The 26,322-nt window shown below is 38.8% G+C and overlaps 1 protein-coding gene across 4 annotated transcripts in view; it reads left to right on the top strand.

The window, feature by feature from the left end:
* LOC126091949 (synaptotagmin 1-like) overlaps positions 1-26,051 on the top strand; it is a 1,108,877-nt gene extending 1,082,826 nt beyond the window's left edge. For all 4 annotated transcript variants that reach the window (XM_049907282.1, XM_049907285.1, XM_049907284.1 and 1 more), the window contains one exon: positions 23,019-26,051. The gene's annotated coding sequence lies outside the window, so the exon portion shown is untranslated. The remainder of the gene's footprint in view (positions 1-23,018) is intronic.
* The last annotated feature ends 271 nt before the right edge of the window (positions 26,052-26,322 follow it).

Genomic DNA, 26,322 nt, shown 5'->3' with positions numbered 1-26,322 from the left:
AAATGTACGTTTGGAGCACAGCATTTTATGGTAGTTACACATGAACTGTGTGGAAATCAGAATGGCAGTGAATTGAAGCATTTGAGATGTGGTGTTACAGACGAATTTTGAAAATTAGGTGGACTGATAAGGTAAGGAATGAGGAGGTTTTGCACAGAATCAGAGAGGAAAGGAATATATAGAAAACACTGACAGGAAGAAGGGACAGGATGATAGGACATATGTTAAGACATCAGGGAATGACTTCCATGGTACTAGAGGGAGCTGTAGAGGTAAAAAAGACAGAGAATGGAAGACAGAGATTGGAACACACTGGGCAAATAGTTGAGGATGTAGGTTGCATGCAAATGCTACCCTGAGATGAAGAGGTTGGCAGATTCTTCTTGCTGCCACCAGTTATTTTACTGTCCACATAACGAAACCCATCTACTATTTTCATTGTCTCATTTCCAAATCTAATTCCACCTTACTTAATTCAAATAAACTTCATTACTCTTGTTTTACTTTTGTTTGTATTCATCTTATAACATCTTTTTCAAAGCATTATACATTCCATTCAACTGCTGTTCAAAGTCCTTTGTTATCTCTGAAAAAATTACAGTGTCTGACAAATATTAAAGTTTTTATTTCTGCTCCTGAATTTAATTCTCTTACCAAATTTGTCATTGGTTTCCTTTACTGTTTGCTCAGTGTACAGACTGAATTACATTTGTGGTGGTGGTGGGGGGGGGGGGGGAGGTATTTTACAACTCTGCCCCCACTCTCTTTTCAACTACTGCCTCACTTTTATGTCTCTCAACTCTTAGGATAGTAGTCTGTTTTCTGCATGACTTCTACAGAGATGAAGTAGTTTTTGCCAGCTTCCCATATTTTATGCTGTAAACAGTATTCTAAGCAACATTATCAACCACTGTTTCTAAATCTACAAAAATTGTTTCAACTCAGGTATTTCAGTGCTCTGTCAAATTTTTCTCACAGGTTTACATACACCTTTTCATCTTTATCCACATCCTTTTCTCCTTCCATAATATTGTCTTCAAATATCTCTCCTTCATATTGTACTTCTCTATATTTTCTGACTTCTCAGTCTTCTGTTCTTTGCTAAATAGTGCTTTGCCATCTTAGCTCTTCTGTTCACACAGTTGCTTTTCATTTCACTAAATATTTCTTCCATTGTTCTACAAGCAGCATATATCTCTTTTGGAGTCATGCATGTTTTATGGATTTTATTTGTACTCTTGCCCTTCCTCCTTTGCTGCTCTGCATTTTAGTGACATCCCTTTTTCCTTTTTTTCCAATTTTCAATTTAAGTCTTTATTTCATAATCAATAAATTAAGACCAGAGTTCACATCTGTTCCTTGAAATATTTTTCAATTAAAAACCTTGTTTCTAAATCTCAATCTTATCATTACATTTAAACTATTAGAATGTTCAGTGCCTACAGATCTCTTCAAAATATCCTGTCTTCTTAACCCATGATGAAATTGTACTCTGTGCTTGTACAAGTGCTGCATCCATATTCCTATTTTCTTGCTTATTATTAGACATGCTGTTCCATTAACTCTGTTAGATTTTTTATTTGTAACACTGTGCTCACATAATCAGGAATACCATTCCTCTTGCCACTCACTTCAGTAATTGCCATTACATCTAATTTCAATGTACTCATTTCTTTTTTTAAATTCTTTAACTTACCTACATGATTAAGATGTTTTTACATTCCATTCTCTGACCCATAGAACACTAGATTTGTTTTTTCTGATGATAACATGATCTGGAGTAGTCTCCACTACATGTAATAATGGAGGACAGTTTTCCCCAGAAGGATCCCATCATCATTAAACCATACAGAAGAGGTACATATCCTCAGTTATTCATCCTTTCAACTTTTTAAATTCTTCTGCCACTCTTCAGGAACTATTTGTTTGTCAAGCCGCTCCAAGGATAGCCTTCTGATGTTGTTTGACCTATGGCTCACTTGTCTCCCTGAAGGAAGAGAGAGATTGTAGGATGTAGGAATCTTGTGGGGCTGGAGGGGCAAAGAGTGGGGCAGGTACAGAGTTGGAAGCATATTTATGGCAGGAATGAGTGGAGATGGGCAATAGAAGTAATTAGGAGCTTAATTAGGCAGTAGATGGGGTGGTACTAAGTGATGATTGCTCCTTTGTGGCTGCTTAGTGGGCATGGCTGATGAGTTAGCGGTGTGGAAAGGATTAAATGTGTGAGATTTGTTTTGTAAACCTGTTTCTTTTTTGGGGGGTTGGGCAGAGAGAGGTTGGGGGGAGGGAAGTTGTGGTAGTTACTGTCTGAAGGCCGTGGCAAAGAGAAGAGACTCCGTATGTTCCATCCATGGGTGTAAAACTATGATGAGTCTTGTTGGTGTGGGAGGAACAACAACTGTTGAAGTTTGGGTACAGTTGGTGGTTAATAGACTTAATTTGGATGGAGGTATTTATGAAATTATGAGAGAGTTGAAGGTAATAATCCAGTAAGGTGTATCATCAAGACAGAGAGTACCAGATAAAACAAATGTGACAAGGGGGTGATGCTGTAGTGAGATGATGACAAAGGTATTGACCCTATGATCATACCAATGAATTCAAATCAAGTGCAAGATTTAGTACTTTGGTTGGCTAAAAAGGACACCTATACTTGGAACATGATGGGGTTGATGCTTGAAAATGTCATGTCACTGTTCACGGCATCTTCCCATCATCAAGCAACATAGTTGTGGATCACAATTTAGTATGTCAAATATGTATTGAGTGATGGAGTTGGCATTAATCAGCAGTGCATAAGGAATGTTGATGTTTGATGTCAGCAAGAGGATGAGAATGGAAGATGGTGACAATCAGAAATAGTGCAATGTGGTAGGAAATGTTGAAAGTTGATGAAAGAAAGAGTTGATACCAGTAATAATGACCAGCAATGTAGTCTCAGTAAGTAACGCTATTGTTGGCCATAGACATATCTGTCTCCCCCAATAGAATGAGCTGACCCCTATGTTTTCTCCTTCCTCTTGTAGGAAGGTACCTCTGATTACAACAGCTAGTTTTAGTGCCTGATTTAGATGTTCCTGTTGAGCAGCTATCTACCCTTATAGTCTCACAGCCAATAGTGCATTATGATTTTACTATTGTCTATGAACCATGGGTGTAGCCGCAATGGAGGGATATCTGTTGAGAGGCCAACCAAACATGTGGTTCCTGAAGAGGGGCAGCAGCCTTTCCAGTTGTTGCAGGGACAACAATCTGTATTACTGACTGATCTGGCTTGTAACATCAACCAAAATGGCCTTGCTGTGCTGGTACTGTGAATGGCTGAAAACAAGGGAAAACTACAGCTGTAATTTTTTCTGAAGGCAAGCAGCTCTACTTTATGGTTAAATGATGATGGCATCCTCTTGGATAAAATATTCTGGAGGTAGAATACTCCACTATTCACATCTCCTATGGGTCAGAATATGGAATGTTATACACCTTAATTGGGCACATAGGTTATAAAATTTAAGGATGAAATGGATAGGTTGGAGTTAGATATGGTGGGAATTAGTGTAGTTCAATGGCAGCAGGAACAGGACTTCTGATCAGGTGAATACATGGTTGTAAATACAAAATCAAATAAGGGTAATACAGGAGTAGCTTTAATAATGAATAAGAAATTTAGAATGTGGCTAAGCTACTATAAACAGCATAGTGAATGCATAATTGTAGCCAAGGTAGACACTAAGCCAACACCCACCATACTAGTACAAGTTTGTATGTCAACTAGCTCCACAGATGATGCATAGATTAAAGACATGTATGATGAGATAAAAGAAATTATTCAAATAGTTAAGGAAAATGGAGATTTAGTTGTGATGGGGGAATGGAATTCAGTAGTAGGAAAAGGAACAGAAGGAAAAATAGTAGGTGAATATGGAATGGGGGAAAGGCATGAGAGAGGGAGCCACCTGGTAGAATTCTGCACACAGCATAATTTAATCATTGCTAATACTTGGTTTAAGAATTATGAAAGAAGGTTGTATACATGGAAGAGATCTGGACATATTGCAAGGTTTCAGACTGATTATATAAGGAGAACAGGGGAAGACATATAGTAGAAGACAAATGGGTAGCTTTGAGAGATAAAATAATGTAGGCGGCAGAGGATCAAACAGGTAAAGAGATAAGACCTAGTAGAAATTCTTGGATATCACAGGAAATACTGAATCTATTTGATGAAAGGAGAAAAATAAAAATGCACAGACTGAAGCAGGAGAAAGGGAGTACAAACTTCTAAAAAATGAGATTGACAGAAACTGCAAAATGGCTCAGCAGGAATTGTTAGAGAGAAGATGTCAGGATTCAGAAGCATATTTCAGTAGGATAAAGATAGATGCTGTCTACAGTAAAATTAAAAAGACCTTTGGAGAAAAGAGAAGCAGCTGCATCAATATCAAGAGCTCTGATGGAAAAGCAGTACTACGCAAAGAAGGGAAAGCTGAAAGGTGGAAGGAGTATATAGAGGGCCTGTACAAGGGAGAGAGACTTTAATAGAATATTGTAGGAAAGGAAGAGAAGGTAGATGAAGATGAGATGGGAGGTATGATACTGCAAGAAGAATTTGACAGAGCACTGAAATACCCTATTTGAAACAAGGCTCCTGGGGAAGGCGATTTTCTGTCAAAACTACTGATAGCCTTTGGAGAGGCAGCCATGGCAAAACTATTCCATCCTAAGTGCAAGATGTATAAGATAGGCAAAATACCTTCAGATTTGAAGGAGTATGTAATAATTCAAATTCCAAAGAAAGCAGGTTCTGACAGATGTGAATATTCTGAACTATCTGCATAATAACTTATGGCTGCAAAATACTAACATGAATTCTTTACAGAAGAATGGATAAACTGGTAGAAGGTAAACTCAGGGAAGAGCAGTTTGGATTCTGAAGAAATATAGGAATACATGATGTAATACTTTGTAGACATAGAGAAAGATTATTACAATGTTACCTGAAACAATCTCTTTGATATTCTGAAGGTAGCAGTGGTAAAATACTGGGTGTGAAAGGCTATTTACAACTTGTACAGAAATCAGAAAACAGTCATAAGAGTTGAGGGTCATGAAAGTGAAGCAGTGATTGAGAAGGGAGTGAGACAGTGCTGTACCCTGTCCCCAATATTATTCAGTCTGTACATTGAGCAAATCATAAAGGAAAAAAGCACTCCGTCTTCGGGCCACAAGTGGCCCATTGGGACCATCTGACCGCCGTGTCATCCTCAGCTAAGGATGCAGATAGGAGGGACGTGTGGTCAGCACACCACTCTCCCCATCATTAAATGGTTTTCTTTGACTGGAGCCGCTACTGTTCAGTCAAGTAGCTCCTCAATTGGCATCACAAGGCTGAGTGCATCCCAAAAAATGGCAACAGCACATGGTGGCTGGGATGGTCACCCATCCAAGTGCTGGCCACACCCAATGGCACTTAACTTCAGTGATCTGACAGGAAACGGTGAATCCACTGTGGCAAGGCCGTTGCCAAGCCATAAAGGAAACAAAATAAAAATTTGGAGTAAGTATTAAAGTCCAGGAGGATGAAATAAAAACTTTGAGGTTTGCCGATGACATAATTCTGACAGAGATAGTAAAGGACTCGGGAGAGCGGTTGAATGGAATGGGCAGTGTTTTGAAAGGAGAACATAAGATGAACTTCCACAAAAAGCAAAACAAGGATAATGGAATGTAGTTAGATTAAATTAGATGATGGTAAGCGACTTAGACTAGGAAATGAGTTTTGCTGTTTGGACAGCAAAATAACTGATGTTGGCGAAAGTAGCTAGGACATGAAATATGTACTGGCAATCACAAGAAAAGTGTTTCTGAAGAAGAGAAATTTGTTAACATCAGATATACATTGAAGTGCTAGGATGACTATTCTGTAGCTAGTTTTGGGGGATGCAGCCTTGTATGGAAGTGAAACATGGATGATAAAGAAGAGAATAGAGGCTTTTGAAATTTTGTGCTACAATGGACACTGAAGATTAGGTGGGTAGCTCATATAAGTAATGAAGAGGCATTGAAGAGAATAGAGGTGACAAGAAATTGGTGGCACAACATGACTAAAAGAAGGGATTGATTAATAAGACACATTCAGGTACATCAAGAGATCACCAATTTAATACTGGAGTGAACTTTTGGGGATAAAAATTGTAGAGGTAGACCTGGAGATGAATACAGTAAGTGGATTCAGAAGAATGTAGATTGCAGTAGTTACTTAGAGATGAAGTGGCTTGCACAGGACTTCAGACTGAAGCCCACAACAACAACAGTATAACAATTTCCAATTGAACTGGAAGCCTCTTGAAGATAGTTGTAAACTATCCTGAGAAAGTCTATTAACAAAGTTGAAAGAACCAGCTTTAAATGATTACTCTAGGAATATACTACAACCTCTTACATATCACTCATGTAGAGATTGTGAGGATAAGATTAGACTAATTACTACATGCACAGAGGCATGCTAACAATCATCCTTCCCACACACCATACGTGAATGGAACAGGAAAAACCCTGATAACTGGCACAATAGAATGTACCCTGTGTCATGCACCTCATAGTGGTTTGCAGAGGATAGATGTAGATGTAGATATCTGATAGATACTTCTACATCCTACATCACACTAATGTCTATGGTGATGAAGGTATGAATGATTATCTAAATATGACTCTCATGTTAAGTGTATGCAAAAGAGAACAGAAAGAAGCCCTTATTTGATGTATCTACAGCTTATTGCCCAGATGTCACATCTCATTAGAAATTTATATCTAAATCCGTACTTAATCTACTAAAACAGAAATACATCAATTTTGCTGTGACATACGTCATGTCTAAAAGTACTAAGCCAGTAACATGCATCTTTACAGAAGTCTTTTCACTGTTTATTGTTAATAAGCCTCCTTTACTTTTATCACAGTAGTCGATAATGTATTTCAACTTTCTCAATGTTAAAAGGCTGAGCAGTGGTATTTTACAGGGAAACACCAAAGGAACTGGTACAGGCATGCATATTCAAATACAGAAATATGTCAATAGAATGCAGCACTGAGGTCAGCAATGCCTATATAAGACAAAAAGTGTTGCCGCAGTTGTTAGATTGGTTGCTGCTGCTAAAATATCAGGTTATCAAGATTTAAGTGAGTTTGAATGTGCTGTTACACTTGGTGCACGAGTGATTGGGCACAGCACCTCCAAGGAAGTGATGAAGTGGGGATTTTCCCATACAACCATTTTACAAGTGTACCGTAAATATCAGGAACCAAGTAAAACATCAAATCTCCAACATCGCTGTGGCCAGAAAAAGATCCTGCAAGAATGGGACCAATGACAACTGATGAGAATTATTCTATGTGACAGAAGCACAACCCTTCTGCAAATTGCTGCAGATTTTAATGCTGGTCCATCAACAAATGTCACCATGTGAACCATTCAATGAAATATCACCAATGTGGGCTTTTGGAGCTGAAGGCCCATTCTTGTACCCTTGGTGACTGCACAACACAAAGCTTTATGCCTTGCCTGGGCCCGTCAACACCAACATTGGACTGTTGATGACTGGAAAGATGTTTCCTGCCCAGATGAGTCTCATTTCAAATGGTATTGAGCGGATGGATGTGTACAGGTATGGAGACAACCTCATGAATCTGTGGACCCTACATGTCAGCAGGGGACTGTTCAAGCTGGTGGAGGCTCTGTAATGGTGTGGAGTGTATGCAGTTGGAGTGATATGGTACCCTTGATAGGTCTAGCTATGACTCTGACAGGTGATATGTACATAAGCATCCTGTCTAACCACATGCATCCATTCATATCCATTGCGCATTCCAATGCACTTGGGCAGTTCCAGTAGGACAATGCAACTCCCCACACATCCACAATTCCTACAAAGTGGCTCCAGGAACACTCTTCTGATTTTAAACACTTCCGCTGGCCAACAAACTCCCCAGACATGAAATTATTGAGCATATCTGGGATGCCTTGCAACGTGCTGTTCAGAAGAGATCTCCACCCCCTCATACTTGTACGGATTTATGGACAATCCTACAGGATTCATGTGCCAGTTCCCTCCAGTACTACTTCAGACATTAGATGAGTCCATGGCATGTCATGGCTCTTCAATGTAAAAGGACTCACATAAGATCACTATCGTATTAATGGAAAATCCTAAGTGACTTCCAAACTATGGAACTGGAAAAGACAAACGCTCATCATTCAACAAAAAGGGTGGCTGGTTGCAGTCCTCCTCCTTCTCACCCCTGCATTGGTATGCAGAGGAAGCATTGAGAAGCAAACAGAAAAATAAACTATGTTTAGATTTAATTATCACAGTTAATAAGCTATGTTAAGTTTACTTAGCAGTAAATTCAGTGGACCTGGTCATAGTATTGAAAATTGTGATGTTTCAGATAGATCACTTGCAGAGTTTAACTTGGGCAGTGGCCTTGATTAACTTTAATAGAAAAGAACGATTTGAACCATGTTTAAATGAGTACACTTTAATTAATAACATTGCTGTTGTTGCCTTTAGTATGAAGACTGGTCTGATGCACCATACATCACTAGTCTGTCCTGAGCAAGCATCTTCATCTCTGAATAACTTTTGCAGTCTACACCATTTGAATATGCTTACTATATTCATGCCTATGTCTCCATGTACAGTTTTTACTCCCCACACTTCCCTCCATCTCCAAATTGACAATTCCTTGATGTCTCTGGATATGACATATCATCTAATCTCTTCCTTTAGTTCAGTCATGCTCTAAATTTCTTTTTTCCACAATTCACTTCAGTACCTCCTCATTATTTATTTAATCTACCCTCAACATTCTACTGTAGCACTACATTCTACAGCTTCTGTTACTTTCTAGTATGAATTGCTTACTGTCCAAATTTCACTGTGAAAATCCCAGACAAATACCTCAGAAATGACTCTTAACTCTTCATTTATGCTGAATGTTAAGAACTTTCTCTTTTTCAGAAATTCTTTTCTTGCTATTACCAGTCCCCCCTTTATACCTTCTCTGCTTCGGCCAACCTCAGTTATTTTGGTGCCCAAATAGCAGAACACAGCACATTGCCACACAGCATAATTAATAAGACTGCCAGAGAGATAAATCAAAGAGCAATTATTTCAAAACTACAAGTTAAGACACCAAATGTACATACTAACATCATGCACAATCCATAACAACAGGAAAATAATTAACTCTCAAAACTCCCAGTTAATTATTTTTCACCTTAATTCTTCGAACATTTCATCCCCGGATTTGAGGTTGGTTGGTTGATTTGAGGGAGGGGACCAAACAGCAAGGTCTTCCATCCCATCAGATTAGGGAAGGGTTGGGAAGGAAATTGGCCGTACTCTTTCAAAGGAACAATCCTGGCATTTGCCTGTAGTGATTTAGTGAAATCATGGAAAACCTAAATCAGGGTGGCCAGACATGGGTTTGAACCATTGTCCTCCCAAATGCGAGTTCCGTGTGCTAACTGCTGTGCCACCTCGCTCAGTCAGATCGGAGCTCTCAACATGATTTAATTTGACAGTCTTTTCTGTATGTTCAGAAATTTCAATATGCTGATATTATTTTTCTGTCATAGGTATTCTTCAACACATGTAAGGTAGCTTGATCGTCAACACACAGTTCTGTTGGTCGATTCAGACATGAAATTTTAAGTTCTCGTTGGAAACAAAATATCCAGAATATATCATCTATCAAAAAGATAGCAACTTGGTACTCTGTTTCAACTGCTGAAGTTAACATACACATTATTTTTGAGTGTACCAGACAATGAGTCTACCATGTGTGATGAGAACTGCACTGGTGGAACATCTGACAGCGACATCAACTCCTAATCAGATCAGTAATGCAAGCAGTGTTGAGTTTCCATCAATAAATTTAAGAACATAGACATTCATAAATTTTGCCTAGAACAGCATATGGAAGCATGTGCAACAGAATTAGAATTTTACAAAAAATCCTTCATAATATTAAGTGTATATCGAGCACCTGCAGGTAACTTTAATCTGTTTGTAAACCACCTTGAAACTATACTGGCCCATTTAACAACCAAAAACAAATAAATAGTGGTTGCTGGTGATTTCAATGTAGATTTCCTTAAAGACTCTCCCAGTAACAACTTATTTGAGTTAGTAACACTATCATTCAACTTAATTCCCACTGTAAAGTTCCCCACTAGGGTAGCCACTTGCTCACAAACAGCCATTGATAATATCTTTATAGAAAAGTCCAATGAAAAAAATTATATTACAAAACCAATAGTCAATGGCCTCTCAGACCATGACATGCAGTTCCTTCTGTTAAATGTTAATACTGAACAGGATATAAAATCTGTTAAATCTGAGCTCAAGAGGGTAATCAGTAAGCCAAAAATTGATTATTTGAGGACACTCCTCATAGACATTCACTGGACTGATGTTTACAGTGCTCATGGCATGAATGAAAAATATAACACTTTTGCTAATAAAGTGCTTACCTTATTTGAACACTGTTTTCCCCCAAAACTTACCAAGGTTAGAACAACGTCAACAAAAAAGCCATGGATTACTCGAGGAATAGGGGTATCTTGTAAAACAAAAAGAAAACTGTATCTGTCAATCCGAAACAGCTCCAATGTTGATGCTATAGCACATTACAAGAAATATTGCAAAATATTAAAGACTGTAATACGGATGTCAAAGCAAATATATTACAAGGAAAAGATAGTCATATCAGATAGCAAAATAAAGACAATATGGGATATAGTGAAGGAGGAGACCAGTAGAACCAGACATGAAGAGGAACGAATAGCATTAAGAGTAAATGATACATTGGTGACAGATATGTATAGTGTTGCAGAACTTTTTAATAAACATTTTATAACTGTTACCGAAAAGATGGGGTTGTCAGGCTGGGTAGATGCTGCTATGGAATACCTCAGACCAGAAATTTCAAGCAACTTCCATAATATGAATTTGACCCTCACTACCCCAACAGAAATAATGTCCATCATAAGATCTTTAAAATCAAAAACATCTAGTGGGTATGATGAAATATCAACAAAGTTAATTAAAGAATGTGATTCTGAGCTAAGTAACATATTAAGCTATCTGTGTAACCAGTCATTTATCAGGGGAATATTTCCTGAATGGCTGAAATATGTGGAAGTGAAGCCACTGTTTAAGAAGGGAGATAAAGAAATAGCATCAAATTTCCGTCCAGTTTCACTGTTGCCAGCATTCTCAAAAATTTTCAAAAAAGTAATGTACAGTCGGCTTTATAACCATCTTATCTCAAATAACATACTGTCAAAGTCACAGTTTGGACTTCTAAAAGGTTCTGATATTGAGAAGGCTATCTACACTTACAGTGAAAATGTGCTCAATTCATTAGACAAAAAATTGCAGGCAACTGGTATATTTTGTGATCTGTCAAAGGCATTTGACTGTGTAAATCACAATATCCTTTTAAGTAAATTAGAGTATTATAGTGTAACAGGAAATGCTGGAAAATGGTTCAAATCTTATATCTCTGGCAGGAAACAAAGGGTGTTATTAGGAAAGAGACGTGTATCAAGCTATCAGGCATCATCCAGCTGGGAACTAATTACATGTGGGGTCCCACAAGGTTTCATTTTGGGGCCCTTACTTTTTCTTGTGTATATCAATGACCTTTCATCAGTAACATTACCAGATGCCAAGTTTGTTTTGTTTGCCGATGATACAAACATTGCAATAAATAGCAAATCAAGCATAGTCTTAGAAAGATCAGCTAATAAAATATTTGTGGACATTAATCACTGGTTCCTAGCTGATTCTTTGTCACTAAACTTTGAAAAAACACACTACATGCAGTTCAGAACTTGTAAGGGTGTCCCACGAATATATGTCTAACATACGATGACAAGAAGATAGAAGAAGTGGACTGTTAAATTCTTGGGATTACAGCTTGATAATAAATTCAACTGGGAGGAGCACACCACAGAACTGATGAAGCGTCTTAACAGATCTCTGTTTGGAATGCGAATTTTGTCAGACACAGGGGATATAAAAATGAAAAAGCTGGCATACTATGCTTACTTTCATTCCATAATGTCATATGGGATTATTTTTTGGGGTAATTCATCAAGCCAAGCTAAAGTTTTCTGGGCACAAAAACATGCAGTAAGAGTTATATGGGTGTGAACTCAAGAACATCCTGCAGAAGCCTGTTTAGGGATCTAGGGATCCTAACTACTACTTCCCAATATATTTATTCCTTAATGAAATTTGTCATTAAAAATATATCACTTTTTCAAACCAACAGCTCAATTCATGGAATCAGTACTAAAAATAAGAATAATCTTCACAAGGATTTAAAGTCACTTAGTCTTGTACAAAAAGGTGTGCATTATTCAGGAACACACATTTTCAATAACTTGCCAGCAGCCATAAAAAGCTTAACAACCAATGAAATTCAGTTTAAGAGAAGCCTAAAGGATTTATTGGTGGCCAACTCCTTCTACCCCATTGATGAATTTCTCAGTAAAACCAACTTATATATATATACATAATATAATAGAGGTAAACATTCCACGTGGGAAAAATATATTTAAAAACAAAGATGATGAGACTTACCAAACAAAAGCACTGGCAGGTCTATAGACACACAAACAAACACACACAAAATTCGAGCTTTCGCAACCCCTGGTTGCTTCATCAGGAAAGAGGGAAGGAGAAGGAAAGACGAAAGGATGTGGGTTTTAAGGGAGAGGGTAAGGAGTCATTCCAATCCTGGGAGTGGAAAGACTTACCTTAGGGGGACAAAAGGACAGGTATACACTCGCACACACACACATATCCATCCGCACATAGACAGACACAAGCAGACATTTGTAAAGGCAAAGAGTTTCGGCAGAGATGTCAGTCAAGGTGGAAGTAAAGAGGCAAAGATGTTGTTGAAAGACAGGTGAGGTAAGAGTGGCGGCAACTTGAAATTAGCGGAGGTTGAGGCCTGGTGGATAACGAGAAGAGAGGATATGCTGAAGGGCAAGTTCCCATCTCCGGAGTTCTGACAGGTTGGCGTTAGTGGGAAGTATCCAGATCACCCGGACAGTGTAACACTGTGCCAAGATGTGCTGGCCGTGCACCAAGGCATGTTTAGCCACAGGGTGATCCTCATTACTGACAAACACTATCTGCCTGTGTCCATTCATGCAAATGGACAGTTTGTTGCTGGTCATTCCCACATACACTCCTGGAAATTGAAATAAGAACACCGTGAATTCATTGTCCCAGGAAGGGGAAACTTTATTGACACATTCCTGGGGTCAGATACATCACATGATCACATTGACAGAACCACAGGCACATAGACACAGGCAACAGAGCATGCACAATGTCGGCACTAGTACAGTGTATATCCACCTTTCGCAGCAATGCAGGCTGCTATTCTCCCATGGAGACGATCGTAGAGATGCTGGATGTAGTGCTGTGGAACGGCTTGCCATGCCATTTCCACCTGGCGCCTCAGTTGGACCAGCGTTCGTGCTGGACGTGCAGACCGCGTGAGACGACGCTTCATCCAGTCCCAAACATGCTCAATGGGGGACAGATCTGGAGATCTTGCTGGCCAGGGTAGTTGCCTTACACCTTCTAGAGCACGTTGGGTGGCACGGGATACATGCGGACGTGCATTGTCCTGTTGGAACAGCAAGTTCCCTTGCCGGTCTAGGAATGGTAGAACGATGGGTTCGATGACGGTTTGGATGTACCGTGCACTATTCAGTGTCCCCTCGACGATCACCAGTGGTGTACGGCCAGTGTAGGAGATCGCTCCCCACACCATGATGCCGGGTGTTGGCCCTGTGTGCCTCGGTCGTATGCAGTCCTGATTGTGGCGCTCACCTGCACGGCGCCAAACACGCATACGACCATCATTGGCACCAAGGCAGAAGCGACTCTCATCGCTGAAGACGACACGTCTCCATTCGTCCCTCCATTCACGCCTGTCGCGACACCACTGGAGGCGGGCTGCACGATGTTGGGGCGTGAGCGGAAGACGGCCTAGTGGTGTGCGGGACCGTAGCCCAGCTTCATGGAGACGGTTGCGAATGGTCCTCGCCGATACCCCAGGAGCAACAGTGTCCCTAATTTGCTGGGAAGTGGCGGTGCGGTCCCCTACGGCACTGCGTAGGATCCTACGGTCTTGGCATGCATCCGTGCGTCGCTGCGGTCCGGTCCCAGGTCGACGGGCACGTGCACCTTCCGCCGACCACTGGCGACAACATCGATGTACTGTGGAGACCTCACGCCCCACGTGTTGAGCAATTCGGCGGTACGTCCACCCGGCCTCCCGCATGCCCACTATACGCCCTCGCTCAAAGTCCGTCAACTGCACATACGGTTCACGTCCACGCTGTCGCGGCATGCTACCAGTGTTAAAGACTGCGATGGAGCTCCGTATGCCACGGCAAACTGGCTGACACTGACGGCGGCGGTGCACAAATGCTGCGCAGCTAGCGCCATTCGACGGCCAACACCGCGGTTCCTGGTGTGTCCGCTGTGCCGTGCGTGTGATCATTGCTTGTACAGCCCTCTCGCAGTGTCCGGAGCAAGTATGGTGGGTCTGACACACCGGTGTCAATTTGTTCTTTTTTCCATTTCCAGGAGTGTAGAACGCTTCACAGTGTAGGCAGGTCAGTTGGTAAATCACGTGGGTGCTTTCACACATGGCTCTGCCTTTGATCGTGTACACCTTCCGGGTTACAGGACTGGAGTAGGTAGTAGGTGGTGGTGGGAGGGTGCATGGGACAGGTTTTAAACCGGGGGCGGTTACAAGGGTACGAGCCAGAGGGTAGGGAAAGTGGTTTGGGGATTTCATAGGGATGAACTAAGAGGTTACAAAGGTTAGGTGGACGGCGGAAAGACACTCTTGGTGGAGTGGGGAGGACTTCATGAAGGACGGATCTCATTTCAGGGCAGGATTTGAGAAAGTCGTATCCCTGCTGGAGAGCCACATTCAGAGTCTGATCCAGTCCCGGAAAGTATCCTGTCACAAGTGGGGCACTTTTGGGGTTCTTCTGTGGGAGGTTCTGTTTTTGAAGGGATGAGGAAGTGGCTCTGGTTATTTGCTTTTGTACCAGGTCGGGAGGGTAGTTGCGGGATGCGAAAGCTGTTTTCAGGTTGTTGGTGTAATGGTTCAGGGATTCTGGACTGGAGCAGATTCGTTTGCCACGAAGACCTAGGCTGTAGAGAAGGGACCGTTTGATGTGGAATGGGTGGCAGCTGTCATAATGGAGGTACTGTTGCTTGTTGGTGGGTTTGACGTGGACGGAAGTGTGAAGCTGGCCATTGGACAGGTGGAGGTCAACGTCAAGGAAAGTGGCATGGGATTTAGAGTAGGACCAGGTGAATCTGATGGAACCAAAGGAGTTGAGGTTGGAGAGGAAATTCTGGAGTTCTTCTTCACTGTGAGTCCAGACCATGAAGATTTCATCAATAAATCTGTACCAAACTTTGGGTTTGCAGGCCTGGGTAACCAAGAAGGCTTCCTCTAAGCGACCCATGAATAGGTTGGTGTACGAGGGGGCCATCCTGGTACCCATGGCTGTTCCCTTTAATTGTGGGTAGGTCTGGCCTTCAAAAGTGAAGAATTTTTGGGTCAGGAGGAAGCTGGCTAAGGTAATGAGGAAAGAGGTTTTAGGTAGGGTGGCAGGTGATCGGCATGAAAGGAAGTGCTCCATCGCAGTGAGGCCCTGGATACGACTTCCTCAAATCCTGCCCTGAAATGAGATCCATCCTTCATGGAATCCTCCCCACTCCACCAAGAGTGTCTTTCCGCCGTCCACCTAACCTTCGTAACCTCTTAGTTCATCCCTATGAAATCCCCAAACCACCTTCCCTACCCTCTGACTCCTACCCTTGTAACCGCCCCCGGTGTAAAACCTGTCCCATGCACTCTCCCACCACCACCTACTCCAGTCCTGTAACCCGGAAGGTGTACACAATCAAAGGCAGTGCCACATGTGAAAGCACCCACGTGATTTACCAACTGACCTGCCTACACTGTGAAGCGTTCTATGTGGGAATGACCAGCAACAAACTGTCCATTTGCATGAATGGACACAGGCAGACAGTGTTTGTTGGTAATGAGGATCACCCTGTAGCTAAACATGCCTTGGTGCACGGCCAGCACATCTTGGCACAGTGTTATACCGTCCGGGTGATCTGGATACTTACCACTAACGCCAACCTGTCAGAACTCCGGAGATGGGAACTTGCCCTTCAGTATATCCTCTCTTCTCGTTATCTGCCAGGCCTCAACCTCCGCTAATTTCAAGTTGCTGCCACTCTTACCTCACCTGTCTTTCAACAACATCTTTGCCTCTTTACTTCCACCTCGACTGACATCTCTGCCGAAACTCTTTGCCTTTACAAATGTCTGCTTGTGTCTGTCTATGTGCGGATGGATATGTGTGTGTGTGCGAGTGTATACCTGTCCTTTTGTCCCCCTAAGGTAAGTCTTTCCGCTCCCGGGATTGGAATGACTCCTTACCCTCTCCCTTAAAACCCACATCCTTTCGTCTTTCCTTCTCCTTCCCTCTTTCCTGATGAAGCAACCAGGGGTTGCGAAAGCTTGAATTTTGTGTGTATGTTTGTGTTTGTTTGTGTGTGTATCGACATGCCAGCGCTTTTGTTTGGTAAGTCAAATCATCTTTGTTTTTAGATATATATATATATTTTTCCCCCCAAACATACACACAAAATTCAAGCTTTCGCAACAAACTGTTGCCTCATCAGGAAAGAGGGAAGGAGAGGGAAAGACGAAAGGATGTGGGTTTTAAGGGAGAGGGTAAGGAGTCATTCCAGTCCCAGGAGCGGAAAGACTTACCTTAGGGGGAAAAAAGGACGGGTACACACTCGCACACACACACATATCCATCCACACATATACAGACACAAGCAGACATATTTAAAGACAAAGAGTTTTTCCCCCTAAGGTAAGTCTTTCCGCTCCCGGGACTGGAATGACTCCTTACCCTCTCCCTTAAAACCCACATCCTTTCGTCTTTCCCTCTCCTTCCCTCTTTCCTGATGAGGCAACAGTTTGTTGCGAAAGCTTGAATTTTGTGTGTATGTTTGTGTTTGTTTGTGTGTCTGTCGACCTGCCAGCACTTTCATTTGGTAAGTCACATCATCTTTGTTTTTAGATATATTTTTCCTTCGAGGAATGTTTCCTTCTATTATATATATATATATATATATATATATATATATATATGAATATAATAGAGGGAAACATTCCACGTGGGAAAATATATTTAAAAAGAAAGATGATGAGACTTACCCAACAAAAGCGCTGGCAGGTCGATAGACACACAAATAAACACAAACATACACACAAAACTCTAGCTTTCGCAACCAATGGTTGCCTCGTCAGGAAAGAGGGAAGGAGAAGGAAAGACAAAAGGATTGGGTTTTAAGGGAGAGGGTAAGGAGTCATTCCAATCCCGGGAGCGGAAAGACTTACCTTAGGGGGAAAAAAGGACAGGTTTACACTCGCACACACACACATATCTATCCACACATACACAGACACAAGCAGACATTTGTAAAGGCAAAGAGTTTGGCCCAAACTCTTTGCCTTTACAAATGTCTGCTTGTGTCTGTGTATGTGTGGATAGATATGTGTGTGTGTGCGAGTGTAAACCTGTCCTTTTTTCCCCCTAAGGTAAGTCTTTCCGCTCCCGGGATTGGAATGACTCCTTACCCTCTCCCTTAAAACCCAATCCTTTTGTCTTTCCTTCTCCTTCCCTCTTTCCTGACGAGGCAACCATTGGTTGCGAAAGCTAGAGTTTTGTGTGTATGTTTGTGTTTATTTGTGTGTCTATCGACCTGCCAGCGCTTTTGTTGGGTAAGTCTCATCATCTTTCTTTTTATATATATATATATATATATATATATATATATATATATATATATATATATATATATATATATATATATATATATAACTTCTGCGCAATTTCAGTGCAGTAATATTGTAAATCTGTGTGTGTGTGTGTGTGTGTGTGTGTATGTGTGTGTGTGTGTGTGTGTGTGTGTGTGTGGGTGTGTGTAAGTACAATCTAACTTCTGCACCATTTCAGTGCAGTAATGTGTTCATTGTAAATAAGTATTATAGTTGTTGTATTACATGTTTATTACCTTATCAATAAATAAAAAACTTTTTTTAATTTAAATTCAGTGCATTAGTATTTGTAAAATGACTTTCATATAGTGTTCATTAAAAAATGACTATCATTCCACTTGGGACCTGTGGAATGGTACATTAGCTTATTTGTTTTAGTTGTAAATATTTGTCATGTATTGTTGTTTTTCTGACATGTTCCACATCCTGGAGGACCTCCTCACTACGGATCAATTGGAATTAAAGTAAATCTAATCTAATCTAAAGAATACAGCAGACATTAGAGTTTATGAAAAATGTGTCACACTGTTTTCCAGTGACTCACCATTGGTTTATTACAAACTCTGTTTAAGCAAGTAATAGTAAAACTGATCTCCTGGTGAAATATTATTGCAAGGTACAATAGACTGCTGATAGCTTATTAGCAGTATTCTTTTGCGTCCAGTGCCTCATCATTCACAAAATTTTATTTTCTGTCACAATTCCATGTTCCATAGGTATAACTACTGGATTGAAGTTATTAAGGTGGAAACATCCCAGGACATTCTCTATAAATATAGTTTGATTTAAAAAATTCTCTGTGAAATTACTTTAATTTTCATTCCAAAATAGGACATTTGATTCCAAAACATACAGTCAAATGTTATTTCAAACTTTTGGCACCACTTTTTCACAACTTCCCTAATGCTGTCTGTCTTTTTTCCAATAATTAGTTCATCCTCACCAAGCAATGTTATAATGATGCTTTGTATCCATTGTAATAGATACAGTGATTGTCACCTGGATTTACATATTCAAATGTTATAAGAAAATTTGAAAATCTCGTGTTCTAAATCTCTGCAGTTTTTTTCTGGTGATATATAATTTTCTGCAATTTACAAAATCTGTTTATACCATCATTGCATCCTTCAGCTTGATTCATGTAAACTCTTCCTGCAGATCACTTTATAAGAATGCTGTCTTAACATAAAATATTATGTTCTTTATTTTCGTAGCTGTAAGATTAAGAAGAAGCAGTCTAATCAATTTGCAGTGCATCACGGAAGTAAAAATTTATGAATAGCGTATTCCTTCCTCCTGCTCGGAACCTCTTGCAACTAATCCAGCTTTAAAGGATCCATCTTGCTTTCAATGCAGAACCCAACAACAGCTTAAAAGTTTTACATTCTGTGGAAGTTCTTCAGTACTCCAAGTTTTCAGTTTTGTATTTATCAGAGTATACTTTATGTTAGTTTTTTTTTTTTACTTTCAGGATAACTGAAACAGAATGTCTTCAGCTTTTTCTATCATACAAAGTTTGTGTTATTACTATGTTGTACAAGATTCATGTTGTAGCCTGCAAATCTGTTAGGTATCCCAAGGTTTCAAAGATATAATTTGAGTGGTGAGACTCTATCTAAGTTATCTGATCTATGCTACTGTGTTTTGAGACATCATGAAGTGAATCATCAGACTTCTGGTTTCCTTCATCTTTTCCTTGCAAAAATCTTAACTTCAGTAGTTCTTCTTTATTACTGATTTTTTTTTTTTTTTACTCAAAAAATGTCGTTATCAGAGGCCAAAATGTCTTTTTCATGAAGTAGGTAGCCTCTGTAAGAGGGTAAATCCAAATAATATAAGACAAAGATTCTTTTCTTTGATTTCTTTCTGGCCTTTCTTCATTAGCGATCTTCAATTAGAATAATGCATTCACCCCCAGAACTTCTCAATTTTGAAAGTTCCATTTTATGTCCAGGTGATATTACAGTGTGACTTTTTCCTTTTACTGAACACACATCAGTTTGTTTTAGTGTGAAGATAGCAAACTTGTTATTTTGACCCACAGATTTTTATTCATGTTTCCTGCATATGTTGTTGACCATGCTGACTTGAAAACTGTGTGGAGTCTCCTTCAGTTGTTCCGCTTTGTTGAAATGTATGTGTGTTCATCTTCATGTGAAAAACTCTTAGGTTCATCTTGTATTTTAGGATGAGTATTCATGATTTGGGTACCATCACCTGACTTTGAAATCTCCAGTTTCTTCCCATATTTATTTTCAACTATTTTCATGGAAGTTTCTAATTTTTAAACAGTTTTGTCTTTAATCTTCAGAAAGTAAATATATTTGAAATGTGGAAAATAATCTTTGAACAATTAAATATGTCTTGTTCCCCTAATGACAAATATTCATTTCACACAACTCAACATTAATTATATTGAGTGTATTCTCAGCTATCCTTGTGTTTGTTCAGTTAGATTTGCGATGTTGTTTGCCATAGATACAGCCACCACATACTTAACTCTTCTAGTCGTAAATATGGTCATGCCAATTCTGTTTAGTATGTCTTTGACATATTCCACACTTTGATATGGTAACTTTTCATACCACAAACTAATTGAAATTTCTGTCGTACATTTGTTTGACACTTCCTTAGGATACTTCATTTTGTATCGCTGACATTTGTGTGCTCTATTGATACACCCTGTATACAAATTCTGCACTAGGATCATCTTTACATCTACATCCATACTCTGCAAACCACTACAATGTGTATGGCAGAAGGTACATCCCATTGTACCAGCTAGTAGGGTTTCTTTCCGTTCCATTCACATATGGGGTGTGGGAAGAATGAGTGAGTGCCTCTGTGTGTTCTGTAATTATTCTAATCTCATGATCCATATGTGAGTGATATGTAGGGAGCTGTAGTATATTCCTAGAGTCATTTAAGTCTGGTTCTCGGAACTTTGTTAGTAGACTTTTACACCTCTCTTCAAGAGTCTGCCAATTCAGTTTCTTCAGCATCTCTGTGACACTCCCATGGCTCAAAAAAATCTTTGACGATTTACATTGCCCTTCCCGTATATATTTATTATCCCCTGTTTGTTCTATTTGGTATGGGTCCCACACACTTAAGTAATATTCTAGTATGGGTCACATGAATGATTTTTAAACAATTTCCTTTGTAGACTGAATTTCCCAGGATTCTACCAATAAACTGAAGTCTGCCACCTGGTTTACCCGCAGTTGAGCCTATGTGCTCATTCCATTTCATATCCCTACAAAATGTTACACCCAGGTATTTGTATGAGTTGGCCAATTCCAGCTGTCATCGATATTATAGTCAAACGATACTATGTTTTTTTTTTTTTTTTTGTTTTGTGATGTGCACAGTTTTATATTTCTGAGCATTTAAAGCAAGTTGCCAATCTTTGCACCACTTTGAAAACTTACCAAGATCTGACTGAATATTTATGCAGCTTCTTTTAGACAGTACTTCATTATAAATAACTGCATCCTCTACAAAAAGTCTGAGATTACTGTTAATATTGTCTGCTAGGTAGTTAATATACAACATGAACAGTAAGGGTCTCAACACACTTCCTTGGGGCACACATGAGGTTACTTCTACATCTGGTGATGACCCACCATCTAAGGCAACATGCTGTGTCCTCCCTACCAAAACATTCTCAGTCCAGTCACAAATTTCACTTGATACCCCGTATCATTGAACTTTGGACAATAAGTGTAGGTGTGGTACAGAGTCAGTTACTTTTCAGAAATCAAAAAATACTGCATCTACTGGACTACCTTGAGCCGAAGCTTTTAGTATATTTTGTGAGAAAAATATGAGTTAGTTTTCACATGACCAATGTTTCTGGAATCCTTACTAGGAGGAGATCATTCAGTTCAAGATATCTCATTATGTTTGACCTTAGAATATGTTCTAAGTTCCCACAACAAATCAATCTCAAGGATATTGGACAGTAGTTCTGTGGAATTTGTGTGCATACAGATGAGTCCTGTGCTTTCTTCCAACTACTGGCTACAGTTTTCTGTTTGTGGGGTCTACAATAGATTATAGTTAGAAGAGGGGCTAACCCAGTCACAACTTCAGTACAGAATCTGTTATGGGTTCCCTCAGACCCTGGAGCTTTGTCCAGTTTGTAATGATTTTGACTCAGGTGCCCTTCTCAGCATGGCATTCCAAGTGGCCACTTGTGTAGCTTGGACCTTAGTTCGGCACTGACCATTCTCTATCTAAAATCTGATATTCAATATCCACCACTCCAGTTTCTTCTAATTCAGTAGTGTTGCCAGTCAACATTTTCATACGTTGACTCAGTATTACAGTATTTGTTAACCAGTACTTTCTAAATGTTAACTGTTGCATGGCGGCACAATCTTGGTACCGTAGATTCTTTTATCGCTAATGATTGGAAATTCCTAACTCAGTAATAATAATAATAATAATAACACCAGTTATGGGCTAAAAGTTATGAATTACAGTATGTTCTTTGTATCCACATTTGAGTATGAGTATACCTCATTCCAAAAGAAAAACAAAAATAAGTGCTAACACTATTTGAGACAGAGAAGGGGCTGGGATATTTCCTCTATCTGAAACAGAGCATATGAGCACAACTGTTCAAGTTCAACAAAATTTGATAACTTTTAGAACAGAATTCCTTTCTAATGAACTTGTGTTTGGTGCAAAGAAGGGAAAAACAAATAGGAACTTAAAGTGTAATGAGAGACACAACAGGAAACAAAATAAAAATGATCCTGTAGCAAATACAGGGTACTTAAATACAAATTTTGTTGCAAACATATTACTGAAACACAGGATGTATTTTAATAATAATTTGTGAACTGTGATTTGCCAAAAGCATGTAGAATTTGCAGTTTTGTCAAAATATTGGTTTAAAAATATAATAAGAACAGTCAAAATTTCTTAGTTCCTCATATACACCATAAGTAGGTACAAAGTATCATGAATTATTTTTCTTGTTAAATATATGATTTGCTAATCAGTATGTTATTCTGTTTCAGACTGCCAAACTCCACACTTGTGAGAAATATGTTACTGTATGGATTTACAAAAAAGTGTTAAATGTCAAACAAATTCCTCCATAATCCTACCTTATTTGTGTTACACAACTCTGTTCAATAGAAATGTGCTTTAAAAAAGAACATTCTTGCAAGGAAATCTCCTTCAAGCTATAATCACTATTGTCCCCATACATTGTTCATTTTCTTAAAAAAAAGGTCTGTGTGCATATATCCTATATAATACTACAGAAGTTTTGGAGGTTAACTTAATTCCTATCTGCAGTTCTCTGTATTTCCATAACATGCCTCACTGTTCATTCAAGTATTGTGGTTAGAAATTATATTACAGCAGTGATTCTGTATGGTGAGGTTAAGTAACTGACAGTTGCTGTGTCAACAGGCTACCACCATTACTCTAAGCCAAAAGCTGCATTCATTCTTTAAGATGTAAGCTGTTAAAATAATACTACCCACAATAAAGTTTTCATAATATACCATTAAAAAGTTGTAATGTTGGTGTTTCATATCATGATTCTGGAGATGAAGAGCATTGTATCATATGAATAGGCACCAGAATTTTATCAGATAGGGCATAGCCTAATAGGGTGTAGCCAAAGAGGTTCGTTTTGTATACACATCAGTGACAATAGGACTGTAAGAGATTGCTATATGCAAATAAATAGTATCTTTTGAGGTTCACTAATCTATTCACCTTCATTGTGGCTTATCCAGTGATTTTTACTGGAATAAAAGTTAAAAAGTGCCATGCATATATATGTATATGCCTTCCCTTCCTCAGAAACAAACAGTTTTGATGAATATAATTTTAACCAAGCAGAGCTATTTTGCTACAACAACTGACAATATTGTGTACTGCTTCCCAATTTATAAAAACACCACTGGGTGATATAATAAAGCACCAATGGGGTCTGCAAAATTACATCTGTATCTGTTTAGCAAATTCTGGCAGAAGAAGATCTGCATTCTATAAATGACTAAATAGACAAAATAACTGCTGGAAATATATATAAATTTTAGTCATTAAAGAAGTGGTGGGAAGTTTTCACTGCAGCTAAATAGCACAATGTTTGATGTAATGAGTTCTTCCATTTCTCAGAAAATGCTTTTGGATGCACCACATTTTTTTCTCAGTTTCTTCTAGTTTTGAAGAGGTCATATGCACCATTTGCATTTATCAGCTGCCATGATGACGTAGTTTCGATCTCCTGATGTTCCACCTTTAACTATTAAAACTGTTAGTGTATTAAATAATTGCAGATCTTGTCAGTCAGGAACAATCTCACAGTGAATTACTTGCATATTTTTTTCTTTTTTATTGGTGATCCATAAAATGCAGATTATAAATGAGAAAGACATGAGAAGCAACTTGTGCAGCAACCGCAGAAATGATGACCAAGCAGACAGAAACATGAAATCACTATACATTTCATATGAACATTTATTATTAAAGTTTCCCATTGGGAAACACTATGAACAAGATTATTCAACTCATAAATCAAGCCAGAGAGAACACTTTCCTTCACAGTGCAAATTCTCTCGAGATGCCAGGATTCTTAGACAGTTTATTTTATTTTAGGATTCCTGTTGTTTTCTTCACGTGGGAAAGCTAATGTTAAAGGTTATACTCCTTTAGAATGTTTTGTAAGATAATCATTTTTACAAACTTTTTTTTAACATATGGAATAGATCATCCATACCCTCCTGTTTGCAAATGAAAATGAGATGTGACTGCTAATGACATGTATTTCTGGCTTTAATCTGTTTTGTAAAAAGAGAGTATTGTTTATATATATATATGAATGTAATGAATAATTAATTCTGCAACCTTGTAAACAGAATGTTACTCAGAAAATTATGTTTAAGACCAGTAAATGCATTTTTATATGCAAAATTATTTACTGGAGGTTAGACAAGACTATACTTTTTATACAAACAGTATGGTTTTCACAATTTAATGACCCCTGCATTATAGGTTGTGGAATATATATGTGTATATATATGTATGTATAAAATATATTGGTATGTGTGACTGTATGCAGCCTGAGAGAATGTAAGTAAATTAGCCTGTGTGTAGAACTTACTGTGTACTATAATAAAGCCGAATACTAGTCCAAATCAGAAAATAGAAAGTGCAGTTGATTCCATCCAGAGAAATTTACCAACTTTATCACATTACTACATAAAAAACATTCCTTCAGTATTTATAATTAAAAATGTAATTCAAGTAGCTACTCCACCCCTGCAAGTTTTTGGGCAACATAGCGTGCCACTTATGGAGAGAGATACTACAGCTGTTACCTCTTCAATTCTTCAAAACATACACATTCATTTTCCTTTAAATTTATAACAAATAATGTATGCATTATATTTGTCCATTGTATGTGTTACTCCTTTTTAGTACAAATGTGCTCATACTCAGTCATAGCTTTTCCCCTACTCTATGTGGTCTACATCACAAAGCATACAACATTTTTTACAGTATTCAGTGGATGTATTCTAATAGGGAGACCCATTTGCATTCTGAAAATGAAAATGTTCATTATTGTCTATGTTATTAGCCACCATGGATGTGGAAACATTTTTAATTATATAATTGAAAGGTTTACTTATAAGATCCCTCCGATGTTGTTTAAAATAGACTGTTTTTATGTCTATTTATATGGCTGGACAATGAGAAAAATATGCTTCACAGGGGATACAACAAATGTGAGAATGTTAACTGTATCTTTCTGGACAAAGAATTAAATATTTCAGATATTCCTGTAATATTTATATGACTTTTCAGAAGAATTTCTAACTGCTGACAGAAATGCATGCTATAATTTCTGAAGGCAACAGACGTACTGTAAAATGTTAATGGAATCAACAAGTATAGCAAAAGGACATATGTATCATTTATTGTCCTGAAAGACATTACCATTTATGAGCAGTACCTGCACTTGTACACCTACTGAAATAAAAGTGTCTGACTTACACATTAATGAAAAATAAACTATATCACAGTTTCCAGAATGAATCTTTCATTCTACAGTGGAACATGCACCACTGAGAAACTTCCTGACAGATTAAAATTGTGGGCAAATCTGGGCTTGAACCTGGACCCTTGCATACTATGAACAATTTCCACAAAAGACAAGCCTTTGGATTCAATTCTATTTAGAACACAAGTTTGATATAACTCAGTTCTTGATTCAAAAATCACTTCATTGAACAACGAAGAACCACAAAATCGAAATGAAGGAACATATTTTTTTCTGCTCTGATTTTACAAAACATGTTATTA

This window comes from Schistocerca cancellata, chromosome 7 (assembly GCF_023864275.1).
Source record: "Schistocerca cancellata isolate TAMUIC-IGC-003103 chromosome 7, iqSchCanc2.1, whole genome shotgun sequence".
Lineage (NCBI taxonomy): Eukaryota > Metazoa > Arthropoda > Insecta > Orthoptera > Acrididae > Schistocerca > Schistocerca cancellata.
This window is presented reverse-complemented; position numbering and strand designations above follow the sequence as displayed.